Raw genomic sequence first — 19,786 nt, forward strand, 5'->3', positions numbered from 1 at the left:
AAGGAGCTTCGTTTTGGTGGAAGCTGACACAGAGGTGGGAGGCCTGCAGCTCCAGCCACGGGCCCTGACCATAGCTTCTGTGGCACTTCCATGTGGCCTCCTGGAGCACAACACAATATAGGCAGTTTCTCTCTTTTTAACATAATGTGTCCTCAGATATGTTTGACTGGCTGAAAGTGAAACTAACATAAGACCTGAAACTTATTATAAAATCCCTAATTATACCTCAATTTCAGACACAATTTTCAGTAATTTAGTCCGAGCACTTTACATGGGTTCTTTCTCTGGTTTCCTTTCCTTTACAATGAGCATCTGATTATGGCTTACGTTCTGTTCCTTTTAAATGGTCAAATGACTTCTATAGTTGTCTTAATTGTACTAAGGGTACAAAACCTAAAACTTGCTATCATTGAAATCAGCACTTTCATTTTTGTTTCCCTTCATTTTAATGAGAAGGGCTAAATGTAATAAAATATTCAAATAATTACATAAACAAACTCATCAATAAAGGTACTGACTAACAAAACTGAACTGAAACTCTTGGCAGTATCACCATATAATATTTCCAAATATCAATTCATTAACTGATATATAAAAACCTGAACTGAAGGAAAGTGGGTTGGGATGTGACTGTAAATACATAGAAGGGCAGGTGGTAAAAATTTGAAGAACCACCTATGCATCATTGCAATCAGTGACTCTCTTCAGTGGTTTAAAGCCTATTTTCAATTTTTCCTTAATAGTTTTATCAGACTTTAACAAGCCTGTTGTTCTCAGGAAAACAATGAAAGAAGAAAGCAATAGGTAAAGAATACATAAATGCCCGCTTAAGCTAGAGAGTCATTTGTACTGGTAATCTTGGAAAAATAGGTACTTCTCTCAGAGCTCTCACTCCAGATAGATGTAAGCTTCTGGGAGATTCCTCTCAATAGAGGCCTCTGCTCCCCCTGATTTTCCAGGAGAATGCTAGTCTCTTTTTTCTCTAAACCTTTTCACTTTCACTCTGATTTGTGTCAGGTTAAAGAAAAATCATCCAAGATTTATTTTAAGGTTGTTTCACATAGGCATAATTAAGCTTATTATTTTTAGCCGACCAGGTATAGTCCCCCTTTTCATAATTATATAATGCTTCTTAAAAGCATCCAGAAATCCTGGCTCTTAAGAGACAAGGATAGAACACATTCAACTATTTAAAAGCAGCAGATCTTTAGCCTCAATCAGATGCTTATTGTGAAGGAAGAAAATACTCAGTAGAAAACACAGAATAGTAGAAAGATTTTATCCATTGATTGAACAAATACACGAGCCCCTATCAAGCAATGTGCTAGTTGCTAAGGGAGTACAAAAGGTATAAATCATGGTCACTATCCTGAGTTTATGATCTCACTAGGGCAACTAGGCACACACACCAGAAAATTACGTGACAATATTACCTTACTAACTTGTTTAGAACAAAAGGTGAAATGTGTGGTACAGATAATAGTTGCCATAGAAGACCTACCCTTTCATATTCTCAGTTCATTAAACCCCTTTTAGTTTCGTGTGCCTAGACTTCATGCCCAGCCACTTTAATTAATTCAACATCTCAGCATCCTTTGACCACTTGATCTTTCCTATCCGCCTTATCAATCCCCAGTCCCGGGTAAACTCTGCGGTCTGCTTTCTCAGCTTACTTTTCCAGGGTGCTAAGCATAGTTGAAGAGAATTATGTTCTTTGCTTTACGTGATTCTCTATGTGATATCTCACAGCTCTTCTAATTTTTCCTACTCTTTGGAGCTCCTGATCCCAGAAAGCAAGTGACCTGACCTCCTTTGCAGCAGGAATCAAGGGCATCAGGCTTGAGTTCACCTTCTATCCTTCCAATCAGAAATTTTTCCTGATCATCATTCTTTCTCTTCAAAAATAACTTCTCTCCCCTTTCCTGATGATCTTCTCCCCTACAAACTTCCAATTTGACCTAACCATGATTTCCCCTCTCCTGTGGGATCTGCACTGTCTCAGTATCCGTTGGCTCCTTCTCAATTCCAAAACATGCTTATGATTGTCCAATTCCCACACTACACATCCTGCACTGCATAACAAATTACCTCAGAATTGAACAGATTAAAACAACACACACTTACCTCACAGTTTCTGTAGGTCAGAAATATAACATCAGTTTATTTGGTGGTCCCTCTGGCTCTAGGTTTCTCATGAGGTTGCACTCAAGATGTCGCAAGTCCTTGACTTGCAACTACAGAATCCACTTCCAAGGTTGTTTCCTCACAACGGGGCAGCAGGCTCCACCCCCCCCACCCCCGCCCCCAGAGCAAGGGATCTGGAAGCCCAATGTCTTTTCTGAAAACAAAGAAGGAAGTCTCAATGTCTTCTATGAACTAGTCTCAGAAGTGGAGTACCATCACTTCTGCCTAATTTTTTTTTTCGCTAGAAGTGAGTCACTAAATCTAGCCTACACTCAAAGGAGCAGAATTAGTTTCCACCTCTTAAAGAATTTCAAAAATCTGTAGCTCTATTTTAAACTCACCACATCTCTCAAATATACTAGTTTTCAAGCCTCCTAGTTCTTCAAACTACGTTGTGGCTTTCTTACTCCTTTCAGTGATCCTCTTCTCTAAATAGTGATCTATTCACTTCCCTTACTTACTCATCACCCATATTCAACTGTCAACTGTCCAGATGATTACTGCCTAACTGATCACTACTGCTGTTGAGCATAACATCTAAATTAGCATGGCATTCAAGGCGCTACAAAACCTAACCACTGCTGACCTTATCGTTTTATCTCCCCCTTTTCCTTACACCTCAGCCAGGCAGACTTCTCTCATCATTTCCCAAACACACCTTCTGCTTCCCACCCCTGTGCCTTTCCTCAGATGATTTCCCTTACCAGGAAGACCTTCTCCTCACTTTCTCATTGTTCAAGACCCAGTTCAATTGCCATTTCATCCAACAAGATCTCTTTGATCTTCCTGACCAGAAACATCCCTTGCCTACTCTACACTCCCAGAGCACGTTGTCAAATTTACTGTAGTCATTTCATTTTACATTATTGTATTGGTAACACATCTGTGTATTCTTTTCATCACTCCAACAATACCTTGCTCATATTAAGTCCTTAATCTTTTTTGAATGAATAAATTTACCTAAATCATTAAGATTTAATTTTACACTCATCAAAAGGTAAATTAAAGCCCCTATAATCTGTAACTCTATTAAGGGTAATATATTAAACTAAGGGAAATTGCAGAATGGCATCTACTAAAGAAGAATACAGTCTTCTTTTCTATTATTTGAACAATTTTAATGGAGTGACAAATTAAATCATGATTATTCTTCAAAAAGGTCTGCTTCTCAGATATGTTTCCATATAGTATTTTTACAATCCCCGGTCAACATGAAATTTCCATGGAAACAGATCACACATACTGGAGAAGAAAGGTACTGAATTGTGTTTGAACTGCATTTTCTCATCTCCGTGGAGCTGTTAGTGCTAAATATTTGAGTGCACAGGAAAAATATAACATCACCTAAATAAAGACATAGTATTTAATGATTTTAAAAAATGGTATCTATTAGTTTTAAAGATTTTTATTAAGATGTGGAAATAATATAAAAATAAGTTTGACTATTTCTTGAATCATACATTAATATCAGCAAAAGGAAAAAAATTAAATGCTCAACATGGGAAGAGTGGCGTTGCTGTTTCTGGTCTATCGATAAAATAATTTCTTCTGAGTATCATTCAGATTCTAGTCTAAATTTGTTTTCTAGCAATGAGCTATCTAACAATTTTGATTCCAAATATGACTAATCAAATAGGGACAGTTTGTTTAAAATAAATGTACAGAAACTAAAATATGAAAATATTTTCACTCACTAACTAGTACTGTAAACCTGTATTATTTGAGAAATGTATTCTTTTCTTAAGCACTGTGAAAACCTACTTGGGAACTTAAAATCACTGGAAATAATGTATCTTGAAGATTTTCTTTTTCTAATCTGTCTTTGGAATATATATCTACCTTCATACATCAAAATTCTTAGAAATCTATACAAATAACTCAACATTCAGAGGTATCAGATATACCTCAGGATTTTCTTAAAATTCTAATTCAACATCAACTGTTGATTTTGATTTTTACATTTCAACAAAAGTAACAGAACAAACATGACACAGAAAAAAGGAAAATAATTACAAAAGCTGAACATCCTATTCACTGAAAATGTTCACATCTGCTATACAGTTAAATCACATATCACTTGTTCCACTAACATAGCAACTGTTGGGTTTTAATGTTAATGAAAGAATGCATTGGTAGGAGGCAATTTAAATTATCAGTAACACACTTAGCTTGTTCTTTATATACCAACTCTACACCAAAATTTATCCTGCAAAAAAGGATCGTAGCTTTTATTCTGCTGGGCAAAAACTAAGAAAGCAAAAAGGTAAATGTCAGAAAAGCAGCAGAAATCTGCCAATGAGGAGTATCCCTTCCATTTGGCTGGTTTTAAATATTCTCCGGTAATTATGCTCCAGTGGAAATTTGAAGGAAGCCTCTACTTATTTTGGCAGAATACGGTTGAGTGATAATCACCCCCTCAGATAGGTTTGCTACATGTTCAGTGACTTTCTTCAGTTGGTGTAGTTGCCTTCTAGAGCTATGATTCTGTTTCCTCACAGGCCTTTGTAAGACTGCCTGTAACTTCAATTAAATTACTGTAACCATGATTAAAGGAGTAGGACCTCCAGTTACATGCTTTGTCTCACTTATAGAAACCAAATTTCCTTTTCTGGAGCAGCTTTGGCTTTCCCCCCCCCAAAAAAAAAAATCAATACACCGCTTTTACTGCATCTTTAAACTATCACAAAGAAGTCTGAGGAATCATCCATTTTTGTAGCTTACGTAAATCTTCTTCATCAGCCTTCTGAACTGTTCCTTTTTCAGAAACATAGATACCATCCCAATTTTTCTGTTTTTAACTGTTGTGGCTTGTATAATAGAATCAAAGCAGGTAAATTTGATACAAGTTCAATGTCATTTCCTTCAAGAATTAACTCACCTTTCTGGGCTTGAGATACTGAACAAGACGCACCTGACTTCATCCAAACCCCGCGGATGTATTTTCACCCAAGAAATTTCGGATTTCAACAAGAGAACCATTCTCCTGAATAATGACATTGATGGGGAAGTGAGCACACACCGACCTCATCTTGTAACGGAAGCCCAATGTGACACCCTTGATCATGTTCTGTACGGGACGACAGAGAGTGCGAACAGGAGCCAGTTCCTTTCTATTTCCCCACCATTGGTCAACCCGGAGCCTCTTCTTTTCTTTCCAAGGAGACTGAGTTCTACATGGATGTGATTGCAATCCCTCCGCAGGGTGCCTCTGGGGCCCTTCCCAATAACGGTGCGTCTCTTCAGAGTGATGTCCACGTTTTCTGGGACGTCCACCGTCTGATTGCTGAGAATGGTCTTCATCCTCGCAGTAAGTACAGCAAAGAGAGAGGGCAGCTGTGGCTTTGAAATAAACATGAGGGCTGGCCCGGTGGTTCAGGTGGATGGAGTGCCATGCTACTAACGCCGCCGAGGTCACCGCTTCGATTCCCACATGGGCCAGTGAGCTGTGCCCTCTATAGCTAAGATTGTGAACATCAGCTCTGAACAACAGCTCTCCCTGGAGCTGGGCTGCATGCTGTGTGCTGCCGTGGGCTACCCTGGGCTACCACCATGTGCAGTCATGAGCAGCGGTGGCCAGTGTGAGTAGGCAGCAGCCAGTGTGAGCAGCCCACCGACAACTGCCTGCGTCAGCTGGGGGGGAGCGCAAGGCTCATAATACCAGCATGGGCCAGGGAGCTGTGTCCTACACAACTAGACTGAGAAACAACGGCTTTAACCTGGGGGCAGGGGGTGGGGAGAAAGGCGGAAGAAGGGGGAAAATAAATAAATGGCAGCTCAGAGGCTCAGAAGTGATTACACTTTGACTCTTCCACAGGGGGTGTGTTTAGTGGACCGAGGGCCATATGCCCCAAAGAAAGGTAAGCCTAAGCCTAAGATCCAAGATGTGATGACAGAGTCCTCTAGTTGGGTTCAGAGAATGTGGAGGGGGTCTAGTACTGATAGAAAATTGGTAAGAGAGTGAGGAAGGGGTGTTTATTTCCCTTGCTCCCTCCCTGCCACATAGCCATGGATTGGCTGTTTCCCTCTGCTAAAATTACTGCTCCTGTCAGGTGGCCCTCATATTTTTCCCTCAAGGGTTCAGCCACCATTCCTTGCCCTTTCTAGAGTAAGGGTGGAACTAGCTCTCCACTGTTAGCAGCCATGAGGGTACTACAACATTCCTCCTTATTTTTTCTAAACTTTGCCTTTATAAATAACCCCTTTATTAAACTATTCTTAATTACCCAGTTTAATGGTGCCATCTGTTTCCTGGATCCTGACTGATACAGACAGTATTGATTTTCAACAAGAAACCTCAGAAACATATTTTTACACTGCAATTTGACTACAAATAACATTCATATTATGGAGGCATTTCCTTGTTCACAGCCTATTTTATGACTAAAACCTCCCCAAGCCCCTGAGCCGATTCTTTAAGAAAGCTGCTTTCTCTCTCTGTACAAGTCAGAGGGATTGAGAACAGTTCTTCCTTCCATTCTGGCAATGAACTGAGACCTTGGGCATATTTATGAACAATGAGTCTGTCTGTAGCTTTCCCTCAAGTTGTGGCTAGTCTGTCTGAGTAAACTTGAATCCTAGTTATTGGTGTTCATATTCAGCTCCTCGCTGGGACTGGAGCCTGACCTTGAACCCTAGCCTTGTAAATCTTGCCAGTACTTTCTCTACAGATTTGCTTTTTTTCCATTGTCTTTCAGTCACTGGCTGCTTCCTATGTCACCAAAATGGACCTTCTAGTCACTGTCTTTGCCCTGTTCTTGAACCTAAAAACTGTCTCCAAATCCCTTCTGTTACACTACCCCTAGTCCCTCAGATTGGAATTATATTCACCAATTCTCCTGGAATTTTTTTAGACTGTTAGTCCCTCCTTGGAGGCTATGTCTGTTGGATGAATTTATCCCCCAGTTCCCATGCCTCCTACATGGATTACTGCCAGTGGGGTTCTGGAATACTTCATGGCCAAGGTCATATCACTCATTATCAATGCAAACTGAAGGGTAATGAACAATAGTGTTCAAAATAGACAGAAAGCAAAAATCAGTAAGTGTGCTTTCAGCAAAATACTAAGGACAATGCATTCTAAGCAACCAATACAAGTATTGCTTAGTTTATTAAATAATTGTCATTTTGATTTATAAGTCATCAGCCCTTGTAAGTCATTTCTCTAAGGTTCAATCACTGTAGATGAACTTCAAAATAAGAATTTAAAAGCCTCAAGATCAAGATTCTAAAATTGTTAATAATTTTAGGTCCTAAAATCAAGAACCTAACAATTCTAGGACTACAGTATATAGACTGACAAGAAACAGTATTTAATGTCCAAAAGGAAGAGAAAGGTTAAAATTATGGTTTTAATAACAGCTACTTTGTTAGGCACCTACCATACACCAGTTATTTTACTTGTATCACTTTATTTAACTCTAACAACCCTGATTATTTGGTATTTTATTGATGACTAAGGCTGTGTAAGGTTAATGGCCTCTAGCCACACTGCCAGTTTTTTGGGAACTAGAGTTTAAATTGTTTAAAAAGTTCACATTCTGCTGTCTATATTATATCAATATGATAGAATATTGGGCAACCCCTAAAATAATAAATATGATGACTCTATCAATATAAAAAATATGAAAAATGTAAATGCAATATAAATAAAAACATAAATATTCAATGACCCTAAAACTATTTACATAGGGGATCTCCAGAGAAATTAAAATAGTTTAATTTCTTAATTAACTTTATTGCAATGAGATGTTTTGATACATTTATACTTAAGTATTTCAGGTTTTGGAGCTATTATACCAGGTATAATATAGTATATAATACCGGGTTTTGTATTAATTTTTGCTTCAAAAGACGCATTAGGGCTGATTGTCCGGCTAGGTTCTTATTTTCGGGGAAACAGGGTAGTCATGTGGTTTTTCTTCTTTAGGTGGTTAAGCTGGTAGATGACATAAATTTTCTAATATTGAACCAGGCTTGCTTAAACCCCACTTGGTCATGATGTGTTCTTCTTTTTTAATGTTACTGGATTTAATTTTCAAATACTTGTTATTCAGAATGTGCACCTTTTGGGCATACCTAAGTTTATGCTAATGAGGTGATTTATGGGAGGGTCCCTAGAAAGTGTCAGGATGGGGATGGTCACCAGAAAGACCAAGTAATTAGACAGTTGGAACTTTCAGCCCCACCCACAGAACTCCATCAAAGGGAGAGGGGGACTAGAGATTAAACTCTATAAAAACTCTTGAACAAGGAGAGTTGGTGAATTTCTGGGTTGGTGAACGTGTGGAGCTACTGGGAGGGTGGTGCACAAAGAGAGAGGGCATGAAAGCTCTGTGCCCCTGCCCCCTACCTTGCCATGTGAATCTCTTCCATGTGGGTGTTACTGAGTTGTATCCTTTTATAATAAATCAATAAACATAAGTAAATATTTCCCTGAGTTGTCAGCCATTCTAGCAAATTATTGGAGCTGAGAAGGGAGTCTTGGGAACCCCAATTTATAGCTGGTCAGTCAGAGGTACAGGTGACAACCTGGACTTGCAATTGGCATTTAAAGTGGGAGTAGTCTTGAGGGCTGAGACAGAATTCTCCAGAGAAACAGAATCAATAGAAAACATAATAGATAGATAGGTAGGTAGATAGGTAGAAAGATTTGGCTGACACGGTTATAGAGGCTAAGAAGTCCCACACTATGCTGTCTACAAGCTGGAGAAACAGGAAAGTCAGTGGTATAATTCAGTTTGATTCAGAAGGCCTGAGAACCAGGGGAGCTGATGGTGTCACTCCTGGAATCCAAAGGTCGAAGAACCAGGAGCACCAATGTCTAAGAGTAGAAGGACATCCCAGCTCCAAAAGAGAAAATTTGCCCTTCCTTCACCTTTTGGGGAATGCAAGGGATTGGATGATGCCCGCTACTTTAGTGAGGGCAGATCTCTTCTCAATCTACTGAATCAAATGCTAGTCTCTTCCAGAAACACCCTCACAGACATATCCAGAAATGTTTTACCTATTCTCTGGGCATCCGTTAAGCCCAGTCAAGTTGATACATAAAATGAACCATCACAGTCCTTAACCTCAAGTATCTGATGCTATCTCCACGTCGATAGTGTCAGAATTGAGTTAAATTTGTAGGATACCAGTCAGTGTCTGCTGAGAATTGGAGAATTGGTTGGTGTGGGATAAACCCTCACACATCTGGTGTCAGAGTATTGAGAATAGAAAAGAAAAATCAAATTTTCCTTTACAGACCCTTTCTGGAGTTCTGAAATATGAATTACTTTACCTCTAATTGGCATTCCCCTCTGAAGTCAGCATTCTTAGCTCCAGTAGTTTCTTCATCCCCTTTCCTTCTTCCAGTAAGAACATGCCAACATTTCTCATTCTCTCGTTTCTTTCTCACGCTTAGTACTTGTGGGTTTTTCACATTTTTGCATTTCAGTAGAGTTTCATAGGAAAACTATAAGATAAACACGTTTACTCTCTCTTATTACATCAAAAGTTACTTTGTAGAATATTTATTCTCAAAATTATGAATTCTTTTAAAATCAATAACATAGTTATAAAATACTTAAGTATATGAACAAAATATTCATAATATATTAATTTCAATCTGTTTTTTTATGATTAGAAAAGTATACTTGCTCATTATATTAATCCAAATGATACAGAAATATCTAACAAAGGGGAAGTCTCTCATAGTCCTAAGGCTTAGATGGTCTCTATCGAATACACTGTTTAATGATTCCATATTTATAAGATATATGATAGGAAAAAACAGAAAAATAACATTAAAATTTTAACAGCAGTTAACTCTGTATAGTGGGATTAATATATTCCTCCCTTCTTTTTATCTGTATTTTTCTAATGTGCCTAAATAAACATCACTTATATTTTGCACATTTTTCATTTTAAAAAAACTTGTAATGTTAAACTTTAAGTGACTCTTCTTTAAAATGTGTATATTCAAATTCTCCTTTTTGCATTTTTTAAAATAAAAAATTTTCATGTCATTTAAAATAATGTTCCAAGAATAAAATAGAAGGCTCTCAGATATCCACAAATTAAGAGAATTTTAATTAGTAATAGCAATGGGTCAATATAATCTACCATAAAGTTTCCATCACTTAATTATGTAATTTGTGTTTAAGATATACGTAAGTCTGAAGTTTCATAGATGAGCATACTCTTAAATTTTCCTTTGAACATCATTCATCATGTGATTCTCCAAAATGTTAGACTTTTCCAGCAAAGCTACAAATTAATCATAAAGTTAGATAACTAGCCAAACAACAGAATTAATTTTACAACACTGCTTACCTATTGTTTTTAATACCCTAAAGTAACAAATCAGGGACCCATATGCTAGGTACTTCACAAAGATTGCCTTAAAAAAACCTCACGTATACATTTCCATCCAAATGTCCAATGGATATCTCAAACCCAATGTCCACTTATCTTGAATGTCATTCAAAAATTGGTTGTCAACCACCACTCCAAACACAAGCTTAAGCAAACTTAGGTCCATCCATTCCCAATAACCAGGACGGTGACCCTCGCGAGTAACAAGAGGGTGTGCGCCTGTTCATCTCTTCACCTCCTAAAAGATTATTGTATCAGTTTCGATGTCCATTGAGGTCCACAGCTAGGGTTGTTAAGGGTAGTCGGTCCCTCCTTTCCCGCTTTCCAGCACAGGCGTCCCCAGCCCTCAGCGGCTGACCCAATCTTTCTGCTTGGGCCTCGCCTCTCCCTCCTCCTCCTGTGTAGTCCCACGCCCGCCGTAGGCCCGGCCTTGGAGGAAAGCCTTGCTTGAGTCCCGCGCCCTGCTAGTTTCGAGTGCGAGGACTTTTAACCCGCTGCTTTCTTCACGAAGGACAGGCATTAACCACGGCCCTCGCAGTGCCCAGTCCCGCAACTGGAGCATCCACTAGCGCGTGGGGGTGACCGGCCGCGACGCAGGGACGCCTCTGCGCATGGGCGCGGCTCCGCCCCGCCTGACCATCGAGCGCCGGGCCTGAGAAGCCTCAGGCCAACCAAAGCGTGCCTGTCCTGTATGACCCCAGCTCCGCCGCACTGGAGTCCTTGTTTCAGGGCGGCATTTGGACCCTGAACACAATAGCCAGCTCGCTTATGTTCCCTCTTCGCGTTCCCACAAGTTGTCACCCATAGAAACGGCCTTCCCGGAGCGGGTGGGGGACTCGAAGCTCCGCCTGAGTGAGGGGAAGGGTGGCGGAGGAGCGAAGAGCTCATTTTCAAAGAAAAAACCCTTCACACTCCCTACTTCTCCCGCACTCTCTTCAGGATGAAAACATCCCTACACTGCTCTCAAGTTAATAGATGTGTTAAAGGAAACAGGTATTAGTTTTTCTAGTGAAGGCTATGTTTCTTCCTCGTGAGGTAATGCGGCGTACCCAGAATTCCCGAGGAGCCGGGTGGCGTGTTTCCGGTCGTTGAGCACCGTTGCTTTACCTCAGTCCTGTCAGCATCCTCACCCGGTACCCGTTTTCTTCCGCAAATTAAGTTTCCTTGTATTTTCTGATTTTAAGAAGAGTACTGCTTTTAAAAAAATGCCTGCTCCTTGCAAAACTGTACAATAGTAAGTACATAAATGTATGTAAAACTAAGTAAAACACCCACAATCTCGCCATCCAGAAATAACAGTATTGACATAGTGTTATATAAACTTCGAGACTTATATATACACGTGAAGTTTTGTGTGTTTTTTTAATGGAAAAATGTGAGCATGTTATATTCTCCCAATAATGTCTCACATCTTTCCAGATAAAAGAGATTACATAATCATTTTTAATGACTGGATGGATGTAATAGCATTTAATAGCGGGTTAAAATTCACCAAAACCAAAATTGTTGGCCTTTTAGGGTATTTACTTGTTTTTCACTTGTACAAACAATATTAGATGGCTATTATATATAAATGTATACATATATCTGATTATTTCCTTACAATAAATTCGTAGTAGAATTACTGGATCAAGGGAAATGCACATCTATAAGATTCTAGATAATGTTACCACTCTCCTTTCGAAACGTATTTACAGTTCTCTCCCTATCCATAGTTTTATTTTCTGGTTTCAGTTACTTCTGTGGCCCAAAAATACTAAATGGAAAATTCCAGAAATTCATGACTTTTACATTGTGTGTTGTTCTGAGTAGCGTGATGAAATCGTGCAATGTCTGGCTGTGTCCTGCCCTTGCCGTGAATCATCATGCCTTGTCCAACGTATCCATGCTGTGCATGTAGTACAATAAGACATTTTGAGGGAGACACCACATTCACATAATTTTTATTACTATAGTATGTGGTTATAGTCGTTCTATTTTATTATTAGTTATTGCTGTTAATTGTTTACTGTGCCTAATTTATAAATTAAACTTTATCACAGGAATGTACGTATGTTTAGGGAAAAACATAGTATATTTAGTGTTTGTTAATATCCATAGTTTCAGGCATACTTTGGGGGGTCTTGGAACGTATTCCCCATGGATAAGGGAGGACTACTTTTCCACCAACAGACTATATGAATGACAGCTGTGTCTTCCTTTCCTTGTTAATCTTGAGTATTGTCAATCTTCATGATCTTTATCACCTTTTAAAAATCTTTTACCATGTTTCAATTTGCATTTTGTTAACTACGTGTAAAACAACATCTTTCATATATTGACTATTTTTGTGAATTACTAGGTCATGGTATCTGCCTATTTTAAAATTGAAATATTTACATTTTAAAAATTGCACATGCTTTTTCTATATTACAAATATTAACCTTTGAAATATAATTAGAAATATTTTTTCTGTTTTTTAAATTTGTCTTTTAATATGGTCTGTGGTGTTTATTTGCTGAAGGAAGTTTTTTCCTTTTCTTTTTTATGGCTTCCACTCAATAAAACTTTTATTAGAGGACAAAAAAGGAAGTCTAGCAAAAAGGAAGAACATATAATGTGAGATGGACTAAAATAGAAAACATACAATTCACCTCTGTTATTTGTATATTATGATTCGATTAAAATACAAAAAGAATGATACTTATAGATCTAAAAAAATGATACTAAAATTCACTTGAGAAGGAGTAAATGGTCATAACTTTCAAAGAAAGTTATTTAGAAAGAGGAGAGGGAAGCAGAGTGTAGGAGAATGGACTATCTTGAGGATGTGTAGGCTAAATAGAAAGAATAAGGAGTACAAGAAAAAGTATATGATAAGGTTATAGAAAATGTATATCATAAAATTATATATGTACAATTTTGTGCTATGTAAAAACTCTGTTTACATAGAATTAATCAGAGTCAGAACCCATAAATGAGTGCACATGAGGAGACGTTTAAGGTGATGAGGTTGTCATTGTGAAGTATTTCATTATTATGTAGGCATGTCTATAGTTTTTCCTTTATGTTTCCAACTTTAATGTGATGCTTACCTGTGTGTATTTTCTCCTAATATTTTTAGACATCTTTTAAGAAATATTTCTATATTTAAAGTATCTGAAGTTTATTTATGAGGAGGAAGGAAAAAATCTAGCTTGATTTTTTTTTTTTTTTCCTAAATGACTTGCTGGTTGCCAAACACCATTAATTGAATATTCAATCTTACCTACAAACTTAAAATGGTACTTTCATACAGTAGTAAATTTTCATATGTACTTTATTTTCTAGTCCATTGATTTCTTTGTCACTGGGCAGTAATATTGTTTTAATATATTTTTTCATTATTTTAAAATTTTTGGCAGGGTAATAATCTTTTTCAGAGTATTTCTTTAAGAATTGTCTTTTAAAAATATATTTGACATATGCAAAATAAAGTTTTATAATATATGTAAGTTTAAAAACATAATATGAAACAAATGCCAACATAAGATTTAGAACATTACAATAACTTGCATCAGTCTATGTTTTCATCCCATTCTACCCCGGCCATCCTCTCCATATGTGTCTATATACATATATATATATGTATTATTTTTTCCATACTGTTTCCCCGAAAATAAGACCTAGCTGGACAATCAGCTCTAATGCATCTTTTGGAACAAAAATTAATATAAGACCTAGTAATTATTATATTACATTATATTATTTTTATTATATTTTATATTACATTAATTATATATATATATTATATTATATTATATTATATTATATTATATTATATTATATTATAGACCATGTCTTATATAAAATCCGGTCTTATAATAAAATAAGACCAGGTCTTTTTTTTTTTCCCCCTTCTTCTACCCCCACCCCCACCCCGCCACTCTGGTTCAAGCCATTGTTTCTCAGTCTAGTTGAGTAGGACACAGCTCTCTGGCCTATGCTGGTATTACCCTGTTTCCCCGAAAATAAGACCTAGCCGAACAATCAGCTCTAATGCGTTTTTTGGAGCAAAAATTAATATAAGACCCGTTATTATATTATTATATTATATGACCTGGTCTTATAGTATAGTAAAATAAGACCGGGTCTTATATTAATTTTTGCTCCAAAAGACACATTAGAGCTGATTGTCTGGCTAGGCCTTATTTTCAGGGAAACATGGTAGTAACTTTAAATTCATTTTGTCAAGTTAAAAAAGTGTTGTGATTTTGATGGGTATTGCATTAATTTTATAGATTAATTTAGGGAAAATGGGAAGCTTTATAAAAATAATAAACACTTATGTAGTTTTTGTTTGTGTTAATTCATTTAATCCACACAACAACTCTTTTTTCTTTTTTTTCTTTTTTAAGATTTTATTGGGGAAGGGGAACAGGACTTTATTGGGGAACAGTGTGTACTTCCAGGCCTTTTTTCCAAGTCAAGTTGTTGTCCTTTCAATCTTAGTTGTGGAGGGTGCCATTCAGCTTCAAGTTGTTATCTTTTCAGTCTTAGTTGTAGAGGGCGCAGCTCAGCTCCAGGTCCAGTTGCCATTGCTAGTTGCAGGGGGCACAACCCACCATCCCTTGCGGGAGTCGAGGAATCGAACTGGCAGCCTTGTGGTTGAGAGCCCACTGGCCCATGTGGGAATCGAACCAGCAGCCTTCAGAGTTAGGAGCATGGAGCTCTAACTGCTTGAGCCACCGGGCCGGCCCGATCCTGCACATTTCTTGTTCAGTTCATTCCTAAATATATTTTAGGTGTTTTTGCTCTTTACAATGATAATATCTGTTTACATTGTCCTCTTTATATCTTCTTAATCTACAAAAAGTCTGTTTTCATCCGTTGAGACTACTAAATGTCAATGGCCTGTAACTGACATCAGTCTTTCAAATGCATTTCAAAATAATATGTTTCCCACTACATACATTTTTTAGTTCTAAACTTCAGTTGTTCTGGTGGTGATTCATGTGAGGATGACAATGATTCATCTGATGGAAATGAGCCACAAGGATCACAAAGTATAGAATTTCCTATAACCTGATGTAAAAAGAAAGTCTCATATACGAATAGAAACATTGAGTTTCCAACAATATTTAGCTAATATTAAAGCATGAAATGAGGAAAGCTATTTTCAATAAGACCAATTTTTCAGATACAAAGCAATAGAGAGCATTATTTGGATAAATATTTTCAATACAGTAGGCAAAAAATAGATATTAACAGAAATTGATATCTCACTCAATATCAGCACATAATCCTTTATTTAAACCCTTTGGGCCAGATGTGTTTCAGAATTCAGAATTGTTGGGATTTTACACAGGAATATAATACATATACCATATTTTTCTGTAACACATTAGTGAGGTCTGGAGCAGCATCTTGTAATCAAAACTATTGATATTCATGCAACAAAAATGCATTAATATTAACCCTAACTAGGATAAATAGAGGCTATATAACCTATGTAATAGTCACATAATCTGTTCATGTCAAATTTTGCTGCCTAATAAGTTTGCCTTAAATTTCTGAAAAACTTTGTTTCTAGAGCTTTATTTTTTATTTTGGAATTTTAGATAATGGTTTATAGACCTGTGAAAGCAAATATGTTCCGATTTCAACATCTAGCCAGCTCTGGGGTTCAGTTGAAGAGTTAATTGAAGGCCTGGCTATGTTAGTCTTTTCTTTTCTTTTTTTCAAATTTTTTTTTTTTAAGATTTTTTTATTGGGGAAGGGGAACAGGACTTTATTGGGGAACAGTGTGTACTTCCAGGCCTTTTTTCCAAGTCAAGTTGTTGTCCTTTCAATCTTAGTTGTGGAGGGCGCAAGCTCAGCTCCAGGTCCAGTTGCCGTTGCTAGTTGCCGTTGCTAGTTGCCGTTGCTAGTTGCAGGGGGCGCTGCCCACCATCCCTTGCGGGAATTGAGGAGTTGAACCTGCAACCTTATGGTTGAGCGCCCACTGGCCCATGTGAGAATCGAACCGGCAGCCTTTGGGGTTAGGCGCACGGAGCTTCAACCGCCTGAGCCACAGGGCCGGCCCCTATGTCAGTCTTTGGTTTAGGGTGTTTAGTCTGAATGGAAATGGGTACACTTTTAGAAGAACAAAATACAGACTTTGAAGTAATTATTGAAAAAGTAATGGGTAAAGTATCTTAACTTGCATTCTTGACCTTGGCTGTCAGTCATTATTTCAATGTGTGGTGTTTTGGTTGAAAAGAATTTGGTAATAAACTCTTCCTAGAAAACCTTAACATTGAAAAATTGCCATATTTTTCTTAAACCTATCAATAAAGGGATCCTTGATGTTTTCATCTTTTATGTCTAGCACATAGAAGAAGCACTTCCTTTTAATTATCCTGTGACTATAAAGATATTGTTTCAGTAGTCTTTTCAAGTATCAAAATTAAGGAACCTGTTCAGTCATCATGTAGTCGTACATAGTGCTGCTTATCAGATTGTGCTAGGTGCTGAGGATAATAGTCTGGTGGGAGAGAAGCAGAAAGCACACATAAATAGAACATTACAATATATGATAAGTTATGTGATAGGTTAACTACAGTTACCATAGAACGCCATGTTCGGAGGTGAGGGAAGGACTGAAGGTTAAGTAAGAAATTAGGCAGGTGAAGTGGGGAGGGAAATAAAAAGTGTTTTTCAAAGTGTGGTTCATGGACCAGCAACATCAACATCACCTGGGAACTTGTCAGAAAGGCAGATTCTTAAGCCCTATCCCCCAGACTTAATGAATCAACAACTCTGGGTGGGAGCCTAGCAATCTGTCTTTTAATAAGATTCACCATCCAGGTGATTCCAGTGTATGCTAAAGTTTGAGAACCACTGTTCTGAACAGCAATGGTGAAAAAAATCAGAGCCATAAATGGCAAGATTTTTAATGTATCTGAATGGCCCTTCACTATTTAGTGTGTTTGGATGGGAGTTGGGTAGCAGGGTTGGGGGGATGTCGTGGAAGTGAAAGATGAGGTTGGAAAGGTAAGCATGCTTCATTTAGGGTCTTATAGTCATGTCTGAACTTCATTTACTCAACAAATATATATTATATGTCTACATTATAAGTACCATGTACAAAATAGATTTCCTGCTCTCATGTAGCTTAGCCTAATAAGCAAATATACAGACGGTGCCAAAAACATGTATACACATTTTAAGAAAGGAAAAAAACTATTAGAATTGTAATACTCAATATATACAAAATATAGATAATATATACTACATATACAATATATACATACATATATAGTATACATATATACAATATATATAAAATATATACAAAAGATGAGTACAAATCACATTTGACTTCTGCAATTACAACAGGTGCTCAAAGTGGTTACCATCAGCGTCCAGACACTTTTGATTAAAGCAAACTACTGCATGAGCAATGTTTACCAAGTGTCCACTTGTATACGTTTTTTGGCACCCCCAATATATGTCAGGTGTTAAAAAAAGGTATGTATGACACAATGTGGATGAATCTACAGGGAATTAATGTTGACTGAGAAAAAGCCATTCCCAAGGGTAACACTGTATGATTGCATTTATATAACATTCTTGAAATAATAAAACTGTAGAAATGGAGAACAGATTAGTGGTTGCCAGGGGTTAAGGAAGGGTTGAAGGTTGGAGGGAAGTGGGCATGGCTATAAAGGGCAACATGAATCCCTGTGGTGATGGAACTGTGGAAATATTCTGTATCTTTACTGTATCAATATCAATGTTAATATCCTAGTAGTGATGTTATACTATATTATAGATTGTGTAAAATGTGACCATTGGGGGAAACTGAGTAAAGGGTATACAGGTCTCTATATTATTTCTTACAACTGCATATAAATCTGCAATTATTTTTTTAAAGGTTTGTTTTTTTTTTGTGTGTTTTTTTTTTTTTAGTGCAATGAATAGTAGATCAGGATAGGGTATCAAGAAAGAAGAGGGGATTTATGTTGTATGGGATAACTAGAGTTGATAAAGGAAGTTAGGGCATTACATATGAATATCTGGAGAATATTAGAAATACAAAGGCCCTGAGATAGAGTGTGCTTGGTATGTTTGAGGAATAGTAAGGATACCATTGTGGATAGAGGGGAGTGAGCAAGAGGGAGAGCAAGAGGAAGTGAGAGAGTTGGTGGAGATGGTGGTGGTAGAGAGGTCATATAGAGACTTATAGGTCATGATTAAGGAGTTTTCATTCTGAGTAAAATGGGAAGCTATAGGAGAGTTTTAAGTAGAAATGTAACAATTTAACTTACATTTAAAAACTATTACTTCATAGGGTAAAAAAGTGACTGAGTGAGGTGGGCATGAGATGATGGTGGTTTGGTCTAAGGTGGCAGAGGAGGGGGTAGTGCGAAGTAGTGTGATTATGAATAAGCTTTGTAGGTACAACTAATTGGATGTTCTAATGGATTGGCTGTGGGCTGTGAGAGGAAAGGAGTCAAGAACGATTCCAAGATTTGGGCCTGAGCAAGTGGAAGAATGATGTTAACTACTTTTATGAAATAGAGATGATGAAAGAAGAGCAACATAGGGCAGAAGATTAGCAGTTTAGTTTTGGGCTTGTTGAAGTGCCTGTAGATATCCACAGGGAGATATCAAATAGCCCGTTGGATACGTATCCATGTCTGGAGTTTGGGTAGGAGCTGGGTTAGATACATGAATTTGGGATGCAATAGCATATAGATGATATTTAAAGTCACGGACTGGATGAGAACTCCGGGTGAGTGTATGTAGATAGGGAAGAGAAGAGGTCTCTGGAATGAGACCTGGGCACTCCAGTTTTTAGTGGTTGGGAAGATAAAGGCAAACTCAACAAAGAATGCAGAGATGGAATTGCCATTAATGTAGGATGAGAACCAGGGAGGCGGGTGTCTTGAAGACCAAATATGGAAAGTGTTTCAGAAAGAAGAGACCAACCAAGTAAGTCATTTGATACTGATAGGCGGAATAAGATAAAAACTGAGATTTGTCCTTTAGATTTAACTGTGTGGAGGTCATTGGTGATTTTTATAAGTGTAGTTTTGGTAACAGTGGGAGGAAGACCTGAGTGGAGTGGGCTCAAGAGAGAAAGGCCAGTCAGTGGAAACTGAAGTATAAATAATTCTTTGGAAGAATTTTGATCAGGGGAAAGGAGGTGCAAAGAGAAGAGGCAATAGCTTTATCCTAAGAACAATTGGAAATCAATGAAGAACTCTTGGTGTCTACCCTTTCAAGGACAGTGTAAAATACT

General features: G+C 37.6%; 2 long non-coding RNA genes and 1 pseudogene across 2 annotated transcripts in view; 1 reads left to right on the forward strand and 2 right to left on the reverse strand.

Annotated features, from left to right (window-relative positions):
* LOC109438030 (uncharacterized) overlaps window positions 1–11,580 on the reverse strand; it is a 25,902-nt gene extending 14,322 nt beyond the window's left edge. Inside the window, exons 1-2 of the long non-coding RNA XR_002136331.3 lie at window positions 10,498–11,580; window positions 9,464–9,637 (exon numbers count right to left, since the gene is read on the reverse strand). This is a non-coding gene — a long non-coding RNA (uncharacterized LOC109438030). The remainder of the gene's footprint in view (window positions 1–9,463; window positions 9,638–10,497) is intronic.
* On the reverse strand, window positions 4,185–5,667 carry LOC141571550 (large ribosomal subunit protein uL6 pseudogene; annotated as a pseudogene).
* Window positions 11,581–11,632: 52 nt separating the features above from the next.
* LOC141571551 (uncharacterized) overlaps window positions 11,633–19,786 on the forward strand; it is a 76,091-nt gene continuing 67,937 nt past the window's right edge. The window contains exon 1 of the long non-coding RNA XR_012496373.2: window positions 11,633–11,773. This is a non-coding gene — a long non-coding RNA (uncharacterized LOC141571551). The remainder of the gene's footprint in view (window positions 11,774–19,786) is intronic.

The sequence above is a fragment of the Rhinolophus sinicus genome, chromosome 2, assembly GCF_057876585.1.
Source record: "Rhinolophus sinicus isolate RSI-liver-muscle chromosome 2, RSI-T2T, whole genome shotgun sequence".
Taxonomy (NCBI): Eukaryota; Metazoa; Chordata; class Mammalia; order Chiroptera; family Rhinolophidae; genus Rhinolophus; species Rhinolophus sinicus.